The sequence below is a fragment of the Neofelis nebulosa genome, chromosome 11 (assembly GCF_028018385.1).
Source record: "Neofelis nebulosa isolate mNeoNeb1 chromosome 11, mNeoNeb1.pri, whole genome shotgun sequence".
In the NCBI taxonomy this organism is placed as follows: domain Eukaryota; kingdom Metazoa; phylum Chordata; class Mammalia; order Carnivora; family Felidae; genus Neofelis; species Neofelis nebulosa.
Window position 1 is genome coordinate 17,396,160 of NC_080792.1, and position 24,006 is coordinate 17,420,165.

The 24,006-nt window shown below is 41.5% G+C and overlaps 1 protein-coding gene across 6 annotated transcripts in view; it reads left to right on the plus strand.

The window, feature by feature from the left end:
- The first annotated feature begins 20,894 nt into the window (after positions 1-20,894).
- ALPK2 (alpha kinase 2) overlaps positions 20,895-24,006 on the plus strand; it is a 118,043-nt gene continuing 114,931 nt past the window's right edge. For 3 of the 6 annotated variants that reach the window (XM_058691951.1, XM_058691956.1, XM_058691954.1), the window contains exon 1: positions 21,177-21,948. The gene's annotated coding sequence lies outside the window, so the exon portion shown is untranslated. Of the gene's footprint in view, positions 21,024-21,176; positions 21,949-24,006 lie in introns of those variants that run through there. The other 3 variants (XM_058691952.1, XM_058691955.1, XM_058691957.1) reach the window with 2 other exon arrangements.

Genomic DNA, 24,006 nt, shown 5'->3' on the forward strand with positions numbered 1-24,006 from the left:
TTTTGGTGCGGCGTATTCCTTTTTTTTTTTTTTTTTTTAGTTTATTTATTTGAGAGAGAGATAGAGAGCACAAGCGGGGGAAGGGCAGAGAGAGGGAAACAGAAGACCTAAAGTAGGCTCCAAGCTGACAGCAGAGGGCCTGATGTGGGGCTCGAACTCATGAACCACGAGTTCATGACCTGGGCCAAAGTCAGATGCGTAACCGACTGAGCCACCCAGGCGCCCCTTAACTTCATTTGTTAAAGAGCAGTTTTAGGTTTACAACAAAACAGAGGCAGATACAGAGATTTCCTGCATACCCCTTGTCCCCACACCTTTATAGCTTCCCCATTATCAACATCACTCACCAAAATGATGCATTTGTTAGAACTGATGAATCTACTGTGTTGTATCATAAGCACCAAAAGTCCATAGTTTAGGGGTGCTTGAGTGGCTCAGTCGGTTGAGCATCCTACTCTTGATTTCAGCTCAGATCAGGTCATGATCTCATGGTTGGTGAGATCGAGCCCTGCCTCAGGCTCGGAGCTGGCAGCAAGGAGCCTGCTTGGGATTCTCTTTCTAACTCTCTCTCTCTTTCCCTCCTTTGCTCTCTCTCTCAAAATAAATAAATAAACATTAAAAAAATTCCATAGTTTACTTTAAAATTCACTCTTGGTGTTGTATATTCCATGGGTTTAGACAAATGTATAATGACATATACCCAGCATTATAATACAGAGTATTTTCACTGCCCTAAAAAATCCGTGTTCCTATTCATCTTTGGCAACTACTGATTTAAAAAAAAATTTTTTTTAACGTTTATTTATTTTTGAGACAGAGAGAGACAGAGCATGAACAGGGGAGGGTCAGAGAGAGAGGGAGACACAGAATCTGAAGGAGGCTCCAGGCTCTGAGCTGTCAGCACAGAGCCCGACGCAGGGCTCGAACTCACGGACCACGAGATCACGACCTGAGCCGAAGTCAGACGCTCAGCCGACTGAGTCACCCAGGTGCCCCACTACTGATTTTTTTTTTTTTATTGTCTCCATGGTTTTGCCCTTTCCAGAATGTCATATCATCGGAATCATACAGTATGTAGCCTTTTCACGTTGGCTTCTTTCACTTGATAATATGCATTTAAGGCCCTTCCATGCCTTTTCATGGTTTGATAGCTGATTTCTTTTTAGTGCTGAATAATATTCCACTGTCTGGATGTACCACAGTTTATTTTTCCACCCACCTATGGAAGGACAGCTTGGTTGCTTCTAAGTTTTGACAATGTTGGACTTTGCTTCTAGAAATTTTTTGCCAGAGGATTTTATCACTGTAAGTAACTCATATCCACTTATTTGTACAATATTAACCAATATTAACCAATGTTCTTTTTCTGGATAGCATGTTACTATTCACTCTATGGGTTGCTTATTATTCCATTTAGATGTTCTGATGTTTTATGACATATTCCATTAAGGGTGTCTCTGGAATAAATTGTTTTGTTTTTTGTTTTTGCCTGGAAATAGTATTGGCAGCTCTACAGCCTTGAGCCTGAGGTCATTTGTAACATCGGTTGGACCAACCGTAACTCAGCTTCATCCGCAGTGGTCTTCAGAATTCAGCAGTGGCCTCCTAGCTCTGGTGACTTAATATTTAGGTCATTGGTCAAGTGAGTTTTAAACATCTTCTGTTTAATTGAATGCTTTAGACCTACTTGCTTCACAAGATATTTGGGAACAGGCGTATCCCTAAAATATGGAGTAAAGAAAGATCGAGGCAGAGAAAGCTTAAAGGCTCGAATCGTATCATTCCTGAGTGCCCAGTTGCATTGCGTCTATCTAGCCGCGAATGAAATAACATGGACTCTGAGTTTTGACTGCAAACTTTTGGTTTCACCCTGTTATGTTTCCTCCCTTTGTGGTTAGCTGCTTGGGAGGGGATTTCCGGAGATGTGGGCTATGTAGTTTGTTTCCCAAAATATTTTGCATTGTTTGGGGTGAGAAGGTGTATGGCCTACACTATAGTACCTAGATCTCAGACAGCTAATAAAATATATAACCATAGGGGCGCCTGGGTGGCTCTGTCGGTTGGGCATCCGACTTCAGCTCAGGTCATAATCTCACAGTTCGTGGGTTCGAGCCCCGCGTCGGGCTCTGTGCTGACGGCTCAGAGCCTGGAGCCTGCTTCGGATTCTGTGTCTCCCTCTCTCTCTGCCCCTCCCCTGCTCACGCTCTGTCTCTGTCTCAAAAATAAATAAACATTAAAAAAAATTAAAAAAAAAACAATATATAACCATAATCATATGAGTGTAATGTGCCTTGGTGGTGACACGTTCTTTCATCAGAAAAGAAAGCTTTAAAAAAAACACATTCTTTTCAAATTTGGTAAAATATACATAATACAAAAATTTACCATTGTAACCATTTGTAAGTGTACAATTCAGTGGCATTAAGTTCTCGGTTTTGGGCGACCGTAGCCACAATCTAGTCCCAGAACTTTCGCATCATCCCAAACAGAAGCTCTGTATCTGCTACAGAGTAACTTCCCATTTCTCCCTTTCCCCCTGTCCCTGGTAACCTCCTTGCAGCTTCCTGTTTCTATGAATTTGCCTATTCTAGATTCCTGATGTGAGTTGAATCATACAATATCTGTCTGTTTATTTCTGGCTTGTTTAATTTAACATGATACTTTCTAGGTTCATCCATGTTGTAGCATGTTTCAGAACGTTCTACTTTTTGAAAGCTGAACGATACTCCATTGTACGTATATGCCACATTTTATTTATGCATCTGATGGTGGATACTTGGGCTGTTTCCACCTTTTGGATATTGGGAGCAGTGCTGCTGTGAACCCTATTGTACAAGGATCTCACTGAGTCCCAACTTCCAACTCTTGTGGGTATTTACCCAGGAGGAATTATGTTTAACTTTTTGAGGAGCTGAAGAAAGGAAAACTTTTGAACCATCATCTTTTTTTCTTCACTAACCACAAGTTGGATCTGCAGGCCTCAAATGTGATAGGACAGAATGTCTAAGATTACACTAATGCCACTCAGGTGCACCCCACAGCCTGTGGGATGCTCTAGAAGCCGGTCTGGTATTCCTGGTGCCTAATTCCTGACGATAGGGGGAGGCAGTTCACTTTGGGGTGTCCTGTCTGAACCCACGATATTTCCTTATGAGGAGCTCTATCTGTGTCTTTTCCCGAGAGGACCCTGATTTTCAGGACAACTCTCCAACTAACCCTGCATCCTTGGATTGATCCAGATTGGGGTCTGTATAGAACCGGACTAAATCTCAGGGTTGCTTCAGGCAAGGCTAGGAAACCACGCCCCTCTTCCTAAACATATTCATCACCAACCACTTTTTATTCCTCCATGGCACTCGATCCTCTTCCGTTTCTATCTCTGCTGCCACCATCCCGGGCCAAGGTACCCTCATCTCTCTCGTGAACTCCTACGACAGCATCGTGCTGGTCGTCCCCCGTGCACGCTTCTTTGCACTGTAGCCAGAATGATCTTTCTGAAGTTCTGATCTGATCATATCACCAACAGGGTTTTGGCAGAGGGGACGAGACAGGATGATTATAAAGTTCACGTGGAGAAGTAAATAGGAAACAACCAGGACGTTTTTGAAAAACAAGAGTAATGAGAAGAGACCAGCCCTTTTCAAATATCAAAACAGATTTAAGAAGCCATAAGTACTCACGTGGTTTCACATCACACATGGGTAAGCAGGTCAATGGAACAGAATACAGGACTGTAAAAGAAACCCAAAATAGATGAGAACTTAAATTATAATGAAGATGGCACTTTGAATCAGTGGGAGAAATTTGATTTTGACTAGTTGGGTGTTGAGACAAATGGGAAAAAAAAAAAAATTGTTTCCTTAAGTCATGCATCACACTAAAGGAAGTCCCAACTGTATCAAAATTTTAGATACTATTTTATTTTATTTTTATGTATTGTTTTAAAGTTTATTTTTATTTTGAGGAGAGAGTGTGCACATGTGTGTATGTGTGAGCGTGTGCGTGAGCAGGGGAGGGGCAGAGAGAGAATTCCAAATAGGCTCCATGCTGGTAGCACAGAGCCCGGCAACGCGGGGCCCGATCCCACCAACCCTGCGAGCCCGACCTGAGCCGAAATCAAGAGAGGATGCTCAACCGACTGAGCCACCCCAGAGCCCTGAGAATATTTTAAAAAGTGAAACCATAAAAATATAGGAAAAGAATTCAGGAGAATGTCTTTACGTTGAGAGTAGAAAGGGCCTTCTGAATATGAAAAATCTCAGAAGATTTGAAAGAAAAGATTGGTGAATTTATGTACACACCAACGAAGATTTTGTTCGTGGAGAAATAGCGTGGTGCAAGGTGCAAGTGACAAACTGGTAAATATATTAGGACAAGGGGTACTATTCACATATAAAGTACTCATAATTTAAAAAGATGAATTATCAACAGAAAGATGGGCAAAGAATATGGATAATTCACAGACAAAAATCATTCAAATGGGACACTTCTTTTTGAATGACAGAAATGCACTTAAATAACAGATTAATCCTAATCCAACTATTAGATTAGCAAATAAAAAATTCTGCTACTATATTGTGTTTCAAATCTGGTATCTCCCATAAGTTTTCACTCTTATGTGGATCCTGAGAAACTTAACAGAAACCCATGGGGGAGGGGAAGGAAAAAAAGAGGTTACAGTGGGAGAGAGAGCCAAAGCATAAGAGACTCTTAAAAACTGAGAACAAACTAAGGGTTGATGGGGGGTGGGAGGGAGGGGAGGGTAGGTGATGGGCATTGAAGAGGGCATCTTTTGGGATGAGCACTGGGTGTTGAATGGAAACTAATTTGACAATAAATTTCATATAATAAAAAAAAATCTGGTATCTCATATATTGCTGGGAAGAATATAAATTTGCATAATTATTTGAAGGACAATTTAACAGTATCTATCGAAATGAAAAACGCACTTACTGTTTGATCTAACAATTCCATTTCTAGAAATTTATCTGAAAAATATGAGACTCACACGGATGCCATGAGAACATTCTAGAACAAGTTATTTCTTCTGACAGGGGAGGGTACACAAAAGACTTTCAGGAAGGAGTCATCAGTGGAAGAGTAAAACATCTGACACTTTCTTAGCCAAGATAGAAGAAATTCTCCACCATCAGCCAATGTCTGATACGGTACATGTATGTACATATGGATGGTTGAAAAGATTTATCTACAGCAAAAACTATTGCTTGCTGAGTTCTAAGGCTGGAGAGAGATATACTCAAGATTTCTTCTGGGACCAACGTTAATTTTTACACGAATTACCCTCCAAAAATTACCCATATTTCCTTGTCCATGAGTAACTCACCCCCACATCAACCCAAGAAAGGAGCTATAATTATTCTCATTTACCCAAGGAGTTTCAGAGAGATAAAGTGTGTCCAGGGCCACACATTTAGGGCAGATATGCTCATGAAAGTGGGTGGAGTTTCACAAGTTAGTGCATAAGTAATTCTTACCAGTGGCCTAAGCCATCACAATAGATTGGGAAGCCCACACTTGAAATAGCTTTGAATAAACAAACCTAAGGAAATAGAGACTCTCTAATCAGGTAACCAGTAATCCCTTACTTACAAAGTACAAGGGCACCTTGAATATTAAAGGGGATGTCCTCTTACTAAATAAGAGGATGTCCTCTTATTAAAGGGGATGTCTCAAAATGGAGTTTGATGTCTTTTACGTAAGCACTTGCCCCTCTTTGCATTCTCTTTAAAATGCAAATATTCTCCAAAGTTAAGTCATGCAGTACCTAACTCTATAATGAGTATGTTTATCACAGACTTTCCTACTCCAGTCTGAACTAGAATAGAGAAATATGGGGCTAAATCTAATTACATGACATGGTGAACAGGTCGCTGATTGTCCTTCGGTGTCTTCGTGATTTTTGTCATGTGGTTCACTGGCTACTTGCATGGGGTGAGGGTAGGGGGTTGTCGTTAAAAATGAAGTTATATGGCCTTGAACTCAGACCCACTTAGTCCGAATCTCTGGGAATGGGTCCCTAAATCCTGCATTTGAACAGAGCCCCAGGAGTTCAGATGCATGGTGAAATTCAAAACTAACTGCTTTAGGGGCACCTGCATGGCTCAGTTGGTTAAGCATCCAATTCTTGATCTCGGCTCAGGTCATGATCTCACAGTTCATGAGTTCGAGCCCCAAGCCGTGCTCTATGCTATTAGTGCAGAGCCTGCTTGGGATTCTGTCTCTCCTCTCTCTCTCTCAAAATAAATAAAGAATCTTAAAAAAAAAAAAAAAAAAGAAAGAAAGAAAGAAAACCAAAACGAAACCAACTGCTTTAAAGGTCAGTGTAAACTCCGGATAGAATGAGCTGAAACTCTCCTGCACTGTATGTTTTGTTCTCATCACTACTTCTATATTGGTATGAAAGTTATGGGGAAAAAAATCCCACAACACTGTGTGGTAAGGGCAGAGGGAATACCCAAATGGGGGAGAAAAAGGAATCGGAAGAACAGCTCTAGGGAATGACATCTCAAAACTTTCAATCTTTCCTGGGGCTGGTGTTGGACCTGCTACGCCTTCTCAGAATAAACTGCAGTGGATTTTACACGCCTTTGGGTAAGTTAGTCCTTTGAAAGAGCATGAGCAACACACATGAGAAGACGGTAATATCTACCACTCGCCCGTTCGTTCAAAGACATCGGTTTGAGCCATTGCCAGCTGGGCGCGGTGCTCACTACTGGAGACGTCGGGTGAGCGTGTGTTTCTCACACACCTTACAGACTGGTTGGAGAGCGAGTTAGCACATGAGGAAACTAAGGGGTTGATACTGATACTTGTTTTCAAAACTTGAGTGAAGTAAAGGAGTAAGTTGTTACGTTAATGCTAAAAATGTAGAGCTGTTTTGTTTTGTTGTAGTGTTTCAGCTTTCCCGTCTGGGGGAACATTAAAATGAGGGCATCCCTAGCGCTTTTAGGGTTTGAGACATTTTATTTGCCGTGAAAGGGCTGGCCGAACAATGGGCAGTCCGGCATTGTGGCACAAGTAAGGATTATTTCATCAGCGATACAAATGATTTGCTCGTCATCAGGAACTGATTTGTTTAAAAAACTTTTTCTGATGTTTTTATTTATTTTTGAGAGAGAGAGAGACAGAGTGCGAGTGGGAGAGGGGCAGAGAGAGAGGGAGACACAGCATCTGAAGCAGGCTCCAGGCTCCGAGCTGTCAGCACAGAGCCCGACGTGGGGCTTGAACCCACGGACTGTGAGATCATGACCTGAGCTGAAGTTGGACGCTTAACTGACTGAGCCCCCCAGGCGCCCCTGGAATTGATTTCTTTTAATGGCACCGTTGTCAGAAGATAGCAGAGTTATTCTCCACTCCACGCCCCTCCCCAGTCTTTGACTATGTCTGAATCTTTCCTTGTCAGAATCTGTAATTGGGGTCAAATGAGGAAGTTGGATTAGGTCATCGTGAAGGCCTTTGCAGTTGCTTTTGCTCTTCTAGAAAAGCGGGATCCTCCACCTTCTTTAGACTGGAAATGGAAATGGACCCGGAAAGAAGTATCAGACGTGTCTCAGCTAAGTCTGGACAGATGCACCTACATCAGGCACAGCCACGGCACAGCCCATTACAGGCATGTCTTGCCACCCTGGACAGGAATCCCAAAGACAGGAAACCACGGCCTGGGGCCTCCAGGACTTCACAAGATCATTGGGAAAACTGCACAGAGCAAGTAGTCAGAGGCTGCTTCCTCCTCCGCCTCTTGGCCAGAGAAAATCTCCAGGGAGGAGGTGAGCACGTCCACGCACAGTCTTCCCGCCCGCCATCACCACACTGGTTTTGAAGAATCCAAGGAACTCAAAGTGCTGCAACACATCAGCTCAGAGAAGGGAGGTGCAGGAATGTTGGATTAGGAGCTTGCCGGCGGGAGGGTGCCCCTTAGGTTGAGCCATGAAGGAGGTGGAGGGACCGGTCAGCAAAGATACCACAGGTGAGATTTACATGGGGCGTTCAGGGCTGGGGTGGGGGGATGAAGAGAAGGGCCTGGTGGGGGCAGAGCACCTACCGGGGGCAGCAGAGTTCAGTGAACGCATTTCTACCCCCTGGTCAAGGTATTACGGTCCGCGATAGTCCAGCTTAATGCTAGCGTGAGATAAAATCCTCTTTGAGAAGTCTCTGAGGTGCCAGTGACATGTGCCACTGACAGTCTGTGTCACTGATGAGGCTCTGATCGTTACCCATCGACTGGGGTGAGGGTATGGCGGACATGGAGAAGAAAGCTGAGGAACCCAGGGAAGGGTGAATGTTTGAAGACAAGGCCTGCACCCTCCCTGTAGAAGAGCAGAGTCATCCAGAAGCATGACCTGAAGTTCCCTCAGAGTTTACTTCCGGGTCAGCTCTCATCCCAGGACAATGGAGGACTTGGGAGTGTTGGGTCGAGATATTTGGCTTCACTCCATTAACAATGGGGAATCATTGAAGATTAAGCAGCAAGGGAAAAATATGAGAAACAACGAGCGTTTCTAGAAGACTGGTCTGATGGCTGTCTGTGATGGCGACAGCGGCAGAGTTGGATAGAGGAGGTTGGTGGGCTACTGCTATGGTCCCATCACTTAGGGGTGGGGGTGGGAGTTAGGGGAAAAAAATGGTCTCAAACTAACCCTCATAAATAAATGCATATGGAGAAGTTCTTGTGTAACACACCCAGATGGTAACCGGCGGGTACATCATTACTGCCACACGCAGTCACATTTTGCAGGACAGAGGTGCCGGTTTTTCACCCCAGAATAAGCTTCTCTTTCTGTCCTTGGGAAGACACGTTTGGGCAACTTAGGAGAAAAGTATCTGTGAAACGGAAAAGAAGGGCCATGTTTTCAGGGCTGTGGTCACAATCCCTCTGATGGGGGCAGCAAAGGCAGGACTTTGCTGGTCCGGCAAAACTGAGCCCCGAACAGAGCCACGTGAATCTTTCACACAAAGGACAGGACCTCAGTGCATGAAGCTTGGACAGGACTCCGGAATTCAAGAAAGGGAGAGAGGACAACGCTTCAGAAAGCCGCGATTTGGAGGGAACCGCCTTTGTGAAATTTGCTCCAGGTAAGGAACTTCCACTTTTCCTGCTCATTTATCAATTCGGTAGAATTGATTGGTCCCTTCACTGATCACAAAACTATCGGTAGGAACAGGAAACATAATAGTTTGCCAAAAACCCAGGTTTAAGATCACATGACTTTTACTGTGCTTTTAAAATTATTGTTACTAATGCAGAATCTTGGGCGTTGAGGTCTTCAAGCTACCTGCCTAGCACAGGAGCTCTTTCTCCTGAGCTTTGCTGAGCTCCTTAGAGCACAGCATTTCCCTGGCTACCTTGACGTTGCAGGAGGGCAGGCTCATGTGCTGCCTTGTTACATAAGAGAGTAGCATAACGACACTGTCAAAGGAGCAAGTGTCACACGAGGTGGCTGGTGATAATTCTTGTGTTAGACTTCTGGCTCTCTGGGTATCTGTCACGAGGGCTATCATGTTCAGGAGGATTTATTCACGAGGTATCTGTTTCTTGGGCTCATAGGAATTGAGATCCGAAATAATCATTCAAAGTCACAGGTTTATCCAGTAGGTCCTATGCTTTTTGACATGACTCAAGAATAAAGGTCAGGTAAAAGGCATCCAAACTGGAAAAGAGGAAGTAAAATTATCTCTGTTTGCAGATAATGTGATCTTACATGTAGAAAACCCTAGATACCTCAAAAAAAGAAAAAAAAAACCCACCACAACTGTTAGAACTAATAAACGAATTCTGTAAAGCTGCAGGATACAAAATCAACAGACAAATATCAGTGAATTTCTATATGCCAATAACAAACTATCTGAAAAGGAAATTAAGAAACAACTCCATTTACAATAGCACCGAAGAGAATAAAACACTTAATGAGTAAATTTCATCAAGGAGGTGAAAGACTTCTGCACTGAAAACTATAAAACGCCGAGGAAGCAATTAAAGCAGACAAAAACAAATGGAAAGACACTTTGTGTTCACAGATGAGAAGAATTAGTATTGTCAAAATGTCCATGCTACCCAAAGCAACTATAGGTTCAATGCAATCTTTTTTTATAAAGATTTTATTTTTAAGTTACCTCTGCATCCAACGTGGGGCTCAAACTCACGACTCTGAGATCAAGAATCATATGCTCTTCTTCTTCTTCTTTTTTTTAGTTGAGAGACAGAGAGAGAGAGAGAATATATCCCAGGCTTGATCCCACAAACCTGGCTGGGATCATGACCTGAGCTAAAATCAAGAGTTGGACACTCAACTGACTGAGCCACCCAGGTGCCCCACAGAGTCACATGCCCTTCTGACTGAGCCAGCCAGGCACCCCTCAATGCAATCTTTATAACAGTCGCAAGGATACTTTTTTTTTTTTTTTTTTTTTACAGAAACAGATAAAATAATCCTAAAACTCATATGGAACCACAAAAGACCCTACATAGCCAAAGCAATTTTGAGAAAGAAGAATAAAGCTGGAGGCATCACATGTCTTGATTTCAAACTATATTACAAAGCTATAGTAATCAAAACAGTATGGTATTGGCATGAAAACAGACACACAGACCGATGGAACAGAATAGAAAGCCCAGAAAGAAACCCATGCATGTATAGCCAACTAATATTTGACCAGAACATACAATGGAGAAAGGACAGTGTTGGGAAAACGATCTCTACATGCAAACGAATGAAATTGGCTGCTTATGTTTCACCATACACAAAAAGTAGCAAAAAATGGATTAAAGATTTGAATGTAAGATATGAAACTGAACTCCTAGAGGAAAACATAGAGGAAAAACTTCTTGACATTGACCTTGGCAATGATTTTGTGGATATGACACCAAAAACACAGGCAACCAAAGCAAAAAGGCACTAGTGAGACTACATCAAAATAAAAAGCTTCTGTCAGCCAGGGAGATAATCAACAGAGAGAAAAGACCGCTGGTACTATGTAGAAAAGAAAATATTTGCAAGCTATATGTAAATTATACCACAATAAAGCTGGAAAAAAATAAAAATAATAAAGTACAAATAAAAATTGTTTAAAAAGGATAAGTAAGGGATCCATTAACAGTTCTATTTTTAAAAGATTTTGAAAAGTTTATTTATTTTGAGAGAGAAAGAGAGAGAACGAGTGGAAGAGGAGCAGAGAGAGGGAGACACAGAATCTGAAGCAGGCTCCAGGCTCCAAGCTGTCAGCACAGAGCCTGACATGGGGCTCGAACTCAGGAACCAAGAGATCATGACCTAAGCCGAAGTCGGACATTTAACCGACTGCGCCACCCAAATGCCACCCAAACGCCCCTGTTTTGTTCCATTTTTTAAGCCGCTTTACTGAAGTATAATTTACAGAAAATAAAATTATTTCATTGTTAATGTACAGTTCAGTAATTTTTAGTATATTTATACATGTGCAACCATTACCACAATCCCATTCTAGAGATTTCCATATTCCAAAAAGTCCCCTCATGTCAATTTGCGCTAAAGCCTCCTCCCACCCCCAGACTTAGAAAACCACTGATATATTTTCTGTGTCTATAGATCTGCTTTTTTTTTTTTTTACATTTCATATAAATGGAATAATTCAATATGTAGTTCTTTGTGTTTCGCTTCTTTTACTTAGCATAATGGTGAGTTTCTCCTAAGTTGTAGCATCTCTCAGTTGTCCTTTCTTTTTTATTGTTGAATAGTATTCTACTGTATGAATGGATATACCATAATTTGTCTTATCCATTCACTGGTTGACGGCCACTTGGATTGTTTCTAGTTTTTAGAATACAGGATTTTGTTGGGATGTGTGTTTTTATTTCTTACAGGTAGATTCCCAGGTGTGAAATTACTGGGTTGTATGGTAAAGATATGCTTAATGTTTTAAGAGATTACCAAAGTGTACCCTAAACTGGCTGTGCCATTTTACATTCCCATCAACACTGAACGAGGGTTCCAGTTTTTTCCCATCCTCATGGACACTTGGTATTGTCTGTGCCTTTTATTATAGCCGTCATCCTGGGTGCATAATGGTATCTTGTTGTGGTCTTTATTTGTATTTCCTTAATGACTAATGCTGTTGAACATCCTTTCGTGTGCTTATGAGCCATTTGTATTTTTTCTTTGGTGAAATGTCTATTCAAGTCTTTTGCTATTTAATTGGGTCATTTGTTGTTCTATTGTTGAATTTTAAGAGAAATATATATTCCTCTCCACCCCTGCCCCCCGGATATGAGTCCCTTATGAGATATATGGTTTGCAAATACTTTCTCCTAGTATGTGATATGTAATGAAGTCTTTTGAAGCAAAAGAGTTTTTAATTTTGATGGAATTCACTTTGCTAATTTTTACTTTTATGGATCATGCTTAATGGAAAGGACAACTGATCTAAGAACTCTTTGCATAACCCAAAGTCACAATTTTCCCCTGTGTTTTCTTCCAGAAGTCTATGATCGTAGCACTTATTTACATTTAGGTCCGTGATCCATTTTGAGTTAAATTTTTGTGTATGGTATGACGTAAGTTTCAAAGTTCAGATTTTTTGCATATGGATACCCAATGGTCCCAGCACCATTTATCGAAAACACCATTCTTTCCTTTGTTGAACTGTCTTGGTACCTTTGCCAAAAATCCGTAGACATAAATGTAAGGTTTCTTTCTGGCTTCTCATTTCTGCTACATCTATATTGATAATCCGTCTATGTGACAGTGTGCCAGCATTACACTGTTTTGATTATCGTAGCTTCTTAGGAAGTTCTAAAATCAGAGAGTAGAAGTTCTCCAACCATTGCTCTTTTTGAAAATTTTGGCTGTTCGAATTCCGTTGAATGACCATATAAATTTTAGGATCAGTTTGTCAATTTCCACAAAAATCCTTCTGGGATTTTAATAGGGCTTGTGTTGAACACACAGATCAATTTGGGGAGAATTGCAACTTTGACAATACTGAGTCTTCCAATCCGTAAATGTGGAATATCTCTCCATTTATTTAGTCTTTAATTTTTCAAGTGTTTTACGGTTTTCAGTATAGAAATCTTTTTATTTCTAAGTATCTTGTTCTCATTGATACTATTGTGGATGGAATCGTTTTCTTAATTTTATTTCTGAATTGTCGTTAGTATACAGAAATACAACCGATGTTTGTGTATTGATTTATATCTTGTGACTTTGCCACCCGTTTTATTTTTTTATTTTTATTTTTTTCACCTTTATTTTACTTTTTTATTTTTTTAAATTTACATCCAAATTAGTTAGCATCGAGTGCAACAATGATTTCAGGAGCAGATTCCTTAGTGCCCCTTCCCCATTTAGCCCATCCCCCCTCCCACAACCCCTCCAGTAACCCTCAGTTTGTTCTCCATATTTATGAGTCTCTTCTGTTTTGTCCCCCTCCCTGTTTTTATATTCTTTTTGCTTCCCTGCCCTTATGTTCATCTGTTTTGTCTCTTAAAGTCCTCATATGAGTGAAGTCATATGATATTTGTCTTTCTCTGACTAATTTCACTTAGCATAATCCCCTCCAGTTCTACCCACGTAGTTGCAAATGGCAAGATTTCATTCTTTTTGATTGCTGAGTAATACTCCATTGTATATATATACCACATCTTCTTTATCCATTCATCCATCGATGGACATTCGGGCTCTTTCCATACTTTGGCTATTTTCGATAGTGCTGCTATAAACATGGGGATGCATGTGTCCCTTCAAAACAGCACACCTGTATCCCGTAGATAAATGCCTAGTAGTGCAATTGCTGGGTCGTCGGGTAGTTCTATTTTTAGTTTTTTGAGGAACCTCCATACTCTTTTCCAGAGTGGCTGCACCAGCTTGCCTTCCCACCAACAATGCAAAAGAGATCCTCTTTCTCCGCATCCTCGCCAACGTCTGTCGTTGCCCGAGTTGTTCATGTTAGCCATTCTGACAGGTGTGAGGTGGTATCTCATTGTGGTTTTGATTTCTGTTTCCCTGATGATGAGTGATGCTGAGCATTTTTTCATGTGTCGGTTGGCCATCTGGATGTCTTCTTTGGAGAAGTGTCTATTCATGTCTTCTGCCCATTTATTCACTGAATAGTTTGTTTTTTTGGGTGTTGAGTTTGATAAGCTCTTTATAGATTTTGGATACTAACCCTTTATCTGATATGTCATTTGCAAATATCTTCTCCCATTCCGTTGGTTGCCTTTTAGTTTTGCTGATTGTTTCCTTCGCTGTGCAGAAGCTTTTTATTTTGATGAGGTCCCAATAGTTCATTTTTGCTTTTGTTTCCCTCGCCTCTGGAGACGTGTTGAGTAAGAAATTGCTCAATCTGTGGGCAAGATCAAAGATGTTTTTGCCTGCTTTCTCCTTCAGTATTTTGATGGCTTCCTGTCTTACATTGAGGTCTTTCCCCCACTTTGAGTTTATTTTTGTGTCTGGTGTAAGCAAGTGGTCCAGGTTCATTCTTCTGCATGTCGCTGTCCAGTGTTCCCAGCACCACTTGCTGAAGAGACTGTCTTGATTCCATTGGATATTCTTTCCTGCTTTGTGAAAGATTAGCTGGCACTACCCATGTTATTAGTTGCGGTGGTTTGTCTGTTGAATCCTTGGGATTTACTACATACAGGATCTTGTCATCTATGAATGAAGGTAGTTTTACTTCTTTTTTTCCAATATGGATGCTTTAATGCTATTTCTTTATTGCCCTGCCTAGAACCTCTTGTACATTGTTGAATAGATATAGCAAGAGTCATGTCCTTGCTTCCGCCTGATATTAGGGAAATAATAATAATAATGATGATAGCAATTCTGTCACCATTAAGTAAAACTGTGGGTTATTTGTTTTGTTTTGTAGATGCCCTTTATTCCTAACTTCTGAGAGTTTTTATCACGAATGGATATTATATTTTATCAGATTTTTTTTCCTGCTTCTATTGAGATAATCATGTGGTTTGGTCTTTTATACTATTAACAGTGTTTTACATTGACTCACTTTCAGATGTGAAACCATCCTTGCATTAGTAGGATAAATCCCTGTTGGTCATGGTATATAATCCTTTTCACATGTTGCTCATTTCAGTTGGTACTATTTTGTCAAGGGTTTTTGCATTTATGTTTTTGAAAGATGTTGGTCTTTGGTTTTATTTTCTTGTGATATCTTTGTCTGTTTTTGGTATCAGGGTAATACTGGGGACACTCAGAGAGTTTCTACTGGCTGCTTTTTTCCTTGTGTGAGAATACACTGTCCTATTTCTTTGCACGTTTCATATTTTTTGGTTAAAAACTTGAAACTTTAGGTAATATATTGTGGTGACTGAATTCTAACCATTCTCCCCCACACAAGTTGTTGCTGCTGCTTGGTTATTTGTTTGTTAGGTTAGTAACCTGCCTGAGATAAATCTGTGAAATCTGTCTCCTCCAAAGTATGTGGACACAGATATTTCTACTCACTTTTCTTTAGATTAAAAAAAAAAAAATGTTGGGAGAGCACAAGCAGGGGAGGGGCAGAGAGAAGGGGACAGAGAATCTGAAGCAGGCCACGTGCGGACGATGTGCCCAATGTGGGGCTTGAACCCGTGAACCTTGAGACCATGACCTGAGCCAAAGTTGGACGCTTAACTAACTGAGCTCTCCAGGCACCCCTCTTTAAATTTTTGTAAAGCTTGGCTTCCTAGGGGTCACTCCTGTGTCTGCAGAGCCGCAAGTCGGCTAATGATTAGACAGACGTGTACTCAAACACCTTGAGCCAATAAAACTTCCATCCTCTATCAATGTATCTGTGTGTCGGTAGGGGAACACATTCAGGTTTTGGCCATGTTTGAGTCCACCCTGATGCTTACTTTCTGCTGGGTCCTTCTGTGTCTCCTCTGTGCAATCTGGGAATGTGTGAGTGAATAGTTGGGTCCTCTCTGGTCTCCATTGCACATGCCTGCCACCTCAACCAGACAGATGCTTGCCCTAACCCCAATCCCATTCTCGAACTGGTAGAGCTGTTGGTCTTCTCCACTCATCCTCTACCAAGAGCATTGCTAATGCTGCTCGGCACAGGTGTTTTCCACTGCTCTAAATCCAGGGAGTCCCCTTTGACCATGGCGGAGACAATGCCAGTACTCACAGCCTGCCTTAGCATAACCTCCATGACGTTGGAGCTGGATGGGGGAATGGGAGCCAGTTCAGGCAAGAATGCCTTAAAGACTCATTGTTAGCACCCCAAATTCAGAAGTTTTTCAATCATAAATGCTTTTTAAATTGTTGCATGCCTTTGGTTGACATCTAGAGTACTAAAATGGCTGCTTGTCTGTATTATCCCCCTCCCTTCCCTTCCCTTCTCTTCCTTTCCTTTCCCTTCCTTTCTCCCTCCCTCCCTTACTTCCCTCCTTTCTTTCTTCCTTCCTTTCATCCATATTTATAGTTGCTTTCAGGAAAGAAGATTTTCTAGCCTCTTTATTCAGTCACAGTTAAAAGTCTAAACTCCTGGGGCACCTGGGTGACTCAGTCAGTTAAGCGTCCAACTCTCATTCTCGGCTCAGGTCGTGATCTCATGGTTCGTGAGATCAAGCCCTGGATTGGGCTCTGAGCTAACAGATGGAGCCTGCCTGGGATTCTCTCTCACCTTCTCTCTCTGCTCCTCCCCTGCTCATGGGTGGGCGCGCTCTCAAAATAAATAAACTTAAAAAAGTCTTAACTCCCATTTCATTCTATTTTTAGTGGGGGGTGGGGCAGGGAGTGGGGGATGGGGAGTGGATCTAGAATCTTCAAACCCAAATCATCTCTGTATCAATCTATTAGTTCCAAAGGGTGGAAGTTCCTAAAGCGTCAAGGAAACTGAGAATCTCAGAGATCTGCGTTAAGGAAAAAGACACAAACTGATCCAGGACAGATGAAGTGATATGAAAAAGGGACAAGGGCTTGATTCAAACCCAGCTTTACTCATAGCAGCATGGGATAGTGGATAAGTGCACGGAGGTATGGAGGCTTTGCAAGCCAAGGAAGAAACCATAGGAGAAAGATAGTTTTCTTTTTTGTTATGGCTTGAAAAATAACAAAACTTGTCATTTCTAAGCTTGCAGTTCAGTAGTGTTGAGTATATTCACGTTGTTGTGAAACAGAACTCCAGAACTTTTGCATCTTGCAAAACTGAAACTCAGAACTCATTAAACAACAATTCCTCCTTTCCTCCTCGCCTGGAGATGGTTTTTAGCAAGTAAACATTCATAACTTCTGTGTGTCAGAACTTCCCACAGAAAAGGGCAAATCACAAATTGGAAGGCAGAGCCTGTTTGCAGCAAATTACATATGAAATGCTTTTACGTGAGCCAGAGGAAAATACTCAAATAGCAACGTTGACCAAAAACAATTGAAGAGACAATTCATGAAAGAAAAAGGGCCAGTGAACTTATGAAATCATATTTAGCCTCATTAGCAATCAAGGAAATGTACATTAAAATATCAGTTTCGCGTCTTAGATTGGCCAGACATTTTCAGTGATGTGCTTAGTGTCGCGAGTTCTCCCTCAGGGAGGTGGGTGGACTCATACCGGCCAGGGAAAATGCAATACTTTTTTTTGGTGATATGTTTCAAAACCTTACAATATTCATAACTTTTCACCCACTAATGTTGCTTTCTGAATGTGTAAGTATGCAGAAAGGAAAAATAAAACAGATAGAAGGAAATATGCCAGAATGGTGGCTCTCTCTGGGTAGTGGGCGATTTCAAAATCAAAATATTAAAGATTTTCAGTAACGAGTGTGTAATTTTCAGTCATGAGTTTGTATTGCTCTTATGATTAGAGGTAAAAAGCCTTAAAAAGGAAACATGCGTAAAATACTTAGTACAAATAGCACACACAAATATTTTTTAAATTTAAATTTCCATACACTGTTCAACTAATTAATTTTACTAAGTAATTATTTGTGAAATTGGGCCTTGGGCTTAGCATACAAATTTATGAAAATTGGAATTTTGCCCCTATTCTCAGAGTTGTAATGCTTTTTTAATGGCTATTTTAAAAATGAAACTAAAACTCTGCCAGAATTATCTTGGAAGTCAAAGTCTGGAGATATATATGTATATAATATATATATACATTATATATTATATATATATAATATATATATAATGTATATATACATTATATATATTATATATATATAATATATATAATGTATATATACATACATATATTTTTTTGCAGATACTTAGACTTTCATATTTAGTTAAATTGAATTTTAAACTAGTTTTGATACTTGTGGTTTTAGGAAGCTGAAATATGGTATTTTGTTGTTGTTGTTGTTATTTTACTTTGAGAGAGAGAGTGGGGGAGTAGGGACTGGGGGAGAGTGGCGGGGGGGGAGAGAGAGAGAGAGAGAGAGAGAGAGAATCTTACCGGCTCCACACTCAGCACAGAGCCTGGCACGGGGTTCTATCCCACGACCCTGGGATCATGACCTTAGGTGAAATCAAGAGTCGGACACTCAACTGAGTGAGTGACACTCGGACTGAGCCATCCAGGCACCCCTGAAATCTGGTACTTTAGGAATTTGATGGATTAAATACTTCTGTAAGGTGTTCTGTGAACCTAATCCCCATTTAGAATTTGATACGCCAGGGGAAAATGAACTGGAACTTCCAAACAACATTCATATGTTTGGAAAAAACCCTCTTGGATATATGAATTCTGATAAAATTGCATTTTATTTAAATGTTTATTTATTCATTTTGAGAGAGAGAGAGAGAGAGAGAGAGAGAGAGAGAGAATGTGCAGGGGAGGGAGGAACAGAGAATCCTAAGTAGGCTCTTCTCTGTCAGACATGGGGCTCAAACTCACCAACCATGAGATCATGACCTGAGCTGAAATCAAGAGTCGGAGGCTGAACCAACTGAGCCACCCAGGTGCCCTGATAAAACTGCATTTTAAAAATTATTTTGTACATATTTTTGAACTTCAAATCTCATGAAGAATTTTATAGAAATCTGCTAACCTGGGATGAAAAACTCCGTGAGAGAACACAGTCCTATTTGCATTCATATCTGTTGCCACTGTACCGAAGGGATCAAAACGCCTGTTGAGTTCGCCTACCTGCCTGGCAGCTCGGGGAACTGGATGAAGGCTTCAAGGTTGGATTCGGGTCGTGTCCCCCAAGCAAGATACCGCACCCAGTGTGCAAAGTATGGGAACCCCTGAGCCCAGGGCAGGGATGGACGGTTGAGAGAGAGGGAACCCGAGCTGATGCTCTCAGTAGTGGGGCACTCTCCCCAAACGCTGACTGTGCCCTGAAGCCTGAGTGGCTGTCTCAGCTCCAGCTTGGCCCGAGGACCCTGGCAGAAAATCTGATCTGACCTGACATGTGATTGGTACCAAGCCTCAGCCAAGAATGTGCTCTCTTGGAAAGGGCATTCATCACTCCTCCCATTAGACTTGAACATTTGAGGGCCTTCTGTGCCAGGAGGGATAAAATGAACAGATAAACTCCTCACGTACCAATCCAAGCCCGATTGATGGGAGTGTAGAGTAGCTCGAGGACCTAATGAATTGGCTTTAAATATGCAGATTATTTGGGAACTGACTGGATCCCAGTCCCCAGCAAGCCTAGAGTGGCCGGTGAATTGTGAGGCATCCATTCGTTTGAGAAGCCAGGAAAATAACAAAGCCCTGAAGGCCTTTAGGAGAAGCAGTTAAAAGACATCTGATAAAAATACGTTTTCAACTCTGCTCTTTGGTTGGAAAATCCCCTTACGAAGGGAAGTTTCTGTTTTTCTTCCTATAGCTTCAGAAAAAGAGATGGTTTACACATATTTTCTTATGTGCCGTGCTACTTTACCTGGAATAACGCTAAATATTTTTAGGTCTGCATTTTTAATCACAAAGTCATGTACTTTTTGATGCTATTGAAGGGGCCCAAATATATGCCCTCCTGTTTCTTTTTCTCTTCAACACCTTAAACCTTCCATCCTCTCCTTTGAATAATCACCGAAAATTCAGAACAGTGTCCTGGCCTAATTGAGTTTAATCCCAAGGTCTGTTTCTGATTGTCTTCCATTCTCGCTCCCCAAACCTAAGATTAAAACAGAAATTCTGTGGCTGCAGGCAAATAAGATGAACAGTAGGACACATATAGGCAAATCCATTATATATTAAAAATATATATATATATATTTATTATACATTATATAAAATATGTTATTTATATTTTCATCCTCTGTTCCTTGAGTTTATTTTACTAGGAGATGAATGGTAGGCATTGAGGAGTCCACCTTTCAGACTGTTTGCCAGGAACAAGATTAAATTTCATAATGAGTGTCAACTTTTCCATTTAAAAGCTCCCAAGCAACAGTTCTCTCATGACCATCTATGTCTGTCTGCTGCCCTGGGATTTGGTTCCCTTTCGTCTTTATCCTATGCTGCTGCTGTATGGGAACTTTTATTTCTTTTTTATCATCACGCCTTCCTCTATCTGCTCTCTCAACTTCATGTTCTCTCCCTTTATTTGGAAAGATCCTCTGTGAAGCGAATCCAGCTTCAAAGAAAACCACCCAAACCTACAGTCACCAAGGGTTGGTAATTTCTGCATTTGGTTGCAAGTCATTATTTTAGAGTCTCTCAGCTTTCAATATTTTTCTTCTCGTAGGAAGATAATACTGAGAAACAGAACACATCAACCGTATGCTTCTTGATGTTTAATAATTTTAGATGATGAATCTTGTGAAACATTTCATTCCATCCAGGTGGAATGAAGCACAGTTTGCTTTTGACGGTTATACTGCCCACTACAGAGGGAATATGTCTAGGTATGTCCCTTTCAAGGTCACCCACTCGGCGCTGCTAATTTTAGCCGCCTCAGTGAGCGTCCCTAAGAAGTTTCTTTCCAAGCTGTCAGTTTCCAGGTGTGGCACATGAAAATACTTTCCCAGAGAGGCAAAGCAGTGACAGAATAATGCTTCTGGATTTTTTAAAATCTTCCGTCTTGGATTTGGACAAAATTCAGGAAAAGGAATGGCCACGCTACAGATTCTACTTTGGTATGTAACAGGAATGATTCTCAACAGTTTGGAAGGATTTATGGTATCTCTTCTATGGTTTTCTTCTGGTGTTCTTCTAATTCTCTTCTTACTACTATAATCAAAATAGGAAGGGAGAGAGAGAGAGAGAGAGAGAGAGAGAGAGAGAGAGAGAGGCGGGGGAGGACTGCTGTGGGAGGAGGGGGAGGAGGGTGGATCCTGCCTGTGGCTTCTGCGTTTTTCAGAGAACTTCAGACGACTGCAGTACTCGTTCTAAACAAACAACACAATGCCTCTTCTTTTCACCTTGGCTCCACCCCCTCCGCCCCGTCCGTCCACGGGTTTCCTATGTGTACTTCAAATGCCTGCTAATCTTGCCATGAGAGCTGCCGGTGTTACTCTCAAAAGACTTTATCCGGCAGCAAGATCCTGCCTTTTTAAGAGGCAAGCCACTAACCCTGAGGTCCTGCACAATCTTGCAGAACGCTGCTTGGTGTCCCGAGCCTCTGGGACAGCTCGTCTGGGTTTCATCAGCTCACTGGGGCTGCATTTCACCAGGCCCCTTTGCCAGGGCCTCCCCGGTGGCGTCAACAAGGGTCACACCTCCTGCAGAAACAGCCCTCAAGTTTCATCACAGTGATGCTAAAAAATATTCTCCAGCTTCAGCAATGACCTAGTTCATTCAAGGGCAGGGGGAAAAAAAAAGTCTTCTTCCAGAACTTCCCTGGGCACGGAATTTTCCCTCTTAGGAAGATAGGACCTTTCCTGGAAACAGACCCAACTGTGCTTTGACCCGAACATCGAAAAGACCCTGAACCCCGTAACTCCTCCGAATCTCCCCAGTCCCAGGAGCAGGGACACCCAATCAATGCCTCCCACACAGCGTGGGGAGCCCACAGCCGAGCCAGCCCTCCTATCACGTCTCTTGGACAAAAAGTATTGAAAAGTAAGTATCTGGACTTTGGATTTTACATGAAGAATGGCTGTGCTTTAAATAAGTAGTCGTTGGCATTTTCTGCAATACGGAACAAAGCAGGTGGTTTCCTTACGAAATACAACAGGAGGAAACACGTCGGGGCTGTATGGCATACTTGGCTAGCCAGGGTTTTAAAGTGGCCAAATTATCGTCTGTAGTTTAGATCCATTCAAACCCTTTTGTAGGAATGATTATTTTTTTATGCCCGTTTATCGTGGCCCGATAGCAATTGAAGTAGATTCTTTCACATCCTGGCTATCTCGACAATTAGAAAAATCAGACACACAGGATGATTCAAAGGAGTGGTCCGCCAGGGCTGTGCAAAGTAACATGAAAACCTGAGGTAATTACCCAGATGACTCAGGCCCCAGATCCTTCGGCCTGAAATATTTGAGCATTTTAGTCAGAAGTTATTTGTTTTGCTTGGACGGTATGAATGATTGAAAATCCCTACCTTCTGGGTAGACACAGCAGTATCTTGTCTGGCAAATGGCTGAAAAGCTATCAGGCATTTCAAAATGGCTGATGCAGACATTCACCGAATCATTCAAGAGATCTGCTTTCCTTTCCCTTTTCTTTTTCAAAATTGTGGTAAAAACACCTAACATGAGATCTACCCTCTCAATGAATTTTATTATATATATATATACACACATACATATATATATGTATATACATGTACATGTACATATACATATGTATATACATATATCTATAATTTATCATCAGATTGGTTTCCATACAACACCCAGTGCTCAATGAATTTTAAAGTGTAGAGTACCGTATTTTTAACTATCGGCATGATGTTGTACTTGTTAAATAGATTCCTTAAAAATGTAAGGCAAAAGTCAATCAAAAAAAAAAAGCCATCGATAAAATGGAACCACTGTTACGTTACATTTTGGTGAACACATCTAAACTTTAAAACCACTGATTAAGGGTGTCAGTTACAGACATCTGGCACTCATTTAAAAATAGATAAAAGCAAGAACAGCATTTAGTGCTGCTTCTGCTCTGCTATTTCCCTGCCCCAACCTTTTCCTGAAGTGAAGGTATCCTTCATTTTTGAAGCTTAACTAACCAGGAATGGTAAGAGAGGTTTTTTTTTAAATAGCATCCCAGCTAAGGGTAAACTGCATGAGCTTCACTGCCGTGAGGCTTTGGAGCCCAAATCCAGGATGTTGTGAGTGACCTTCTGAATCGACAGATTGACAAACCCTGTATCAACAAGCACCGATGGTCAATAACCACGTTCAGATCTTGGAAGTCAGGATTTCAAACAAACCGAAGCAGGTCTGCTCCCGATTGACACTGGCCTCTTGAAGTTTCTGCTAAACACTCAATCGCAATTTGGGGGAGACTCTTAGGTAGGGTGGAATTCATGCTTTTGTCAGCTGCAAGCTGCCCCCTTCCTCTGCCCCAATCTAATTCATGTTTTAGCACCCCATGCACACCTACAGCATGGACATCAGCCTCCGTTAGAAGGGCTCAGCCAAACTGCTAATCTGGGCGGAGGAGTCAGATTTCCAATCAAATCCTGACTTTAGCACAGTTTTTCAGCCTGTCTGAGCTCCAAGGTTCTCATCTGTAAGACGAAGGTACCAACATCCACTTTGACAGGAATGATGGGGATCACATGTAAATACACCTACGGTATCTGTCCTATCCTCGCTTCTCCCCAAAGGCCAGTTCTTGTCCTTGGTTAGTTAAAAAGCTCCCCCTCCCTCTCTCTCTCTCTCTCTAAAACTTCTGAATGCTTTCATTATATAAACTATTAAAGTAGTGGAAGCTACATATTTTTGACATCAGTCCAATGATTATTTTTAGAAAATTTTTTAATGTTTATTTTTGAGAGAGAGAGAGAGAGAGAGAGAGAGAGAGAGAGAATGAGCGGGGGAGGGGCAGAGAGAGAGGGAGACACAAAATCCGAAGCCGGCTCCAGGCTCTGAGCTGTCAGCACAGAGCCGGACGCAGGGCTCGAACTCACACACCGCGAGATCATGACCTGAGCCGAAGTCAGACACTCAA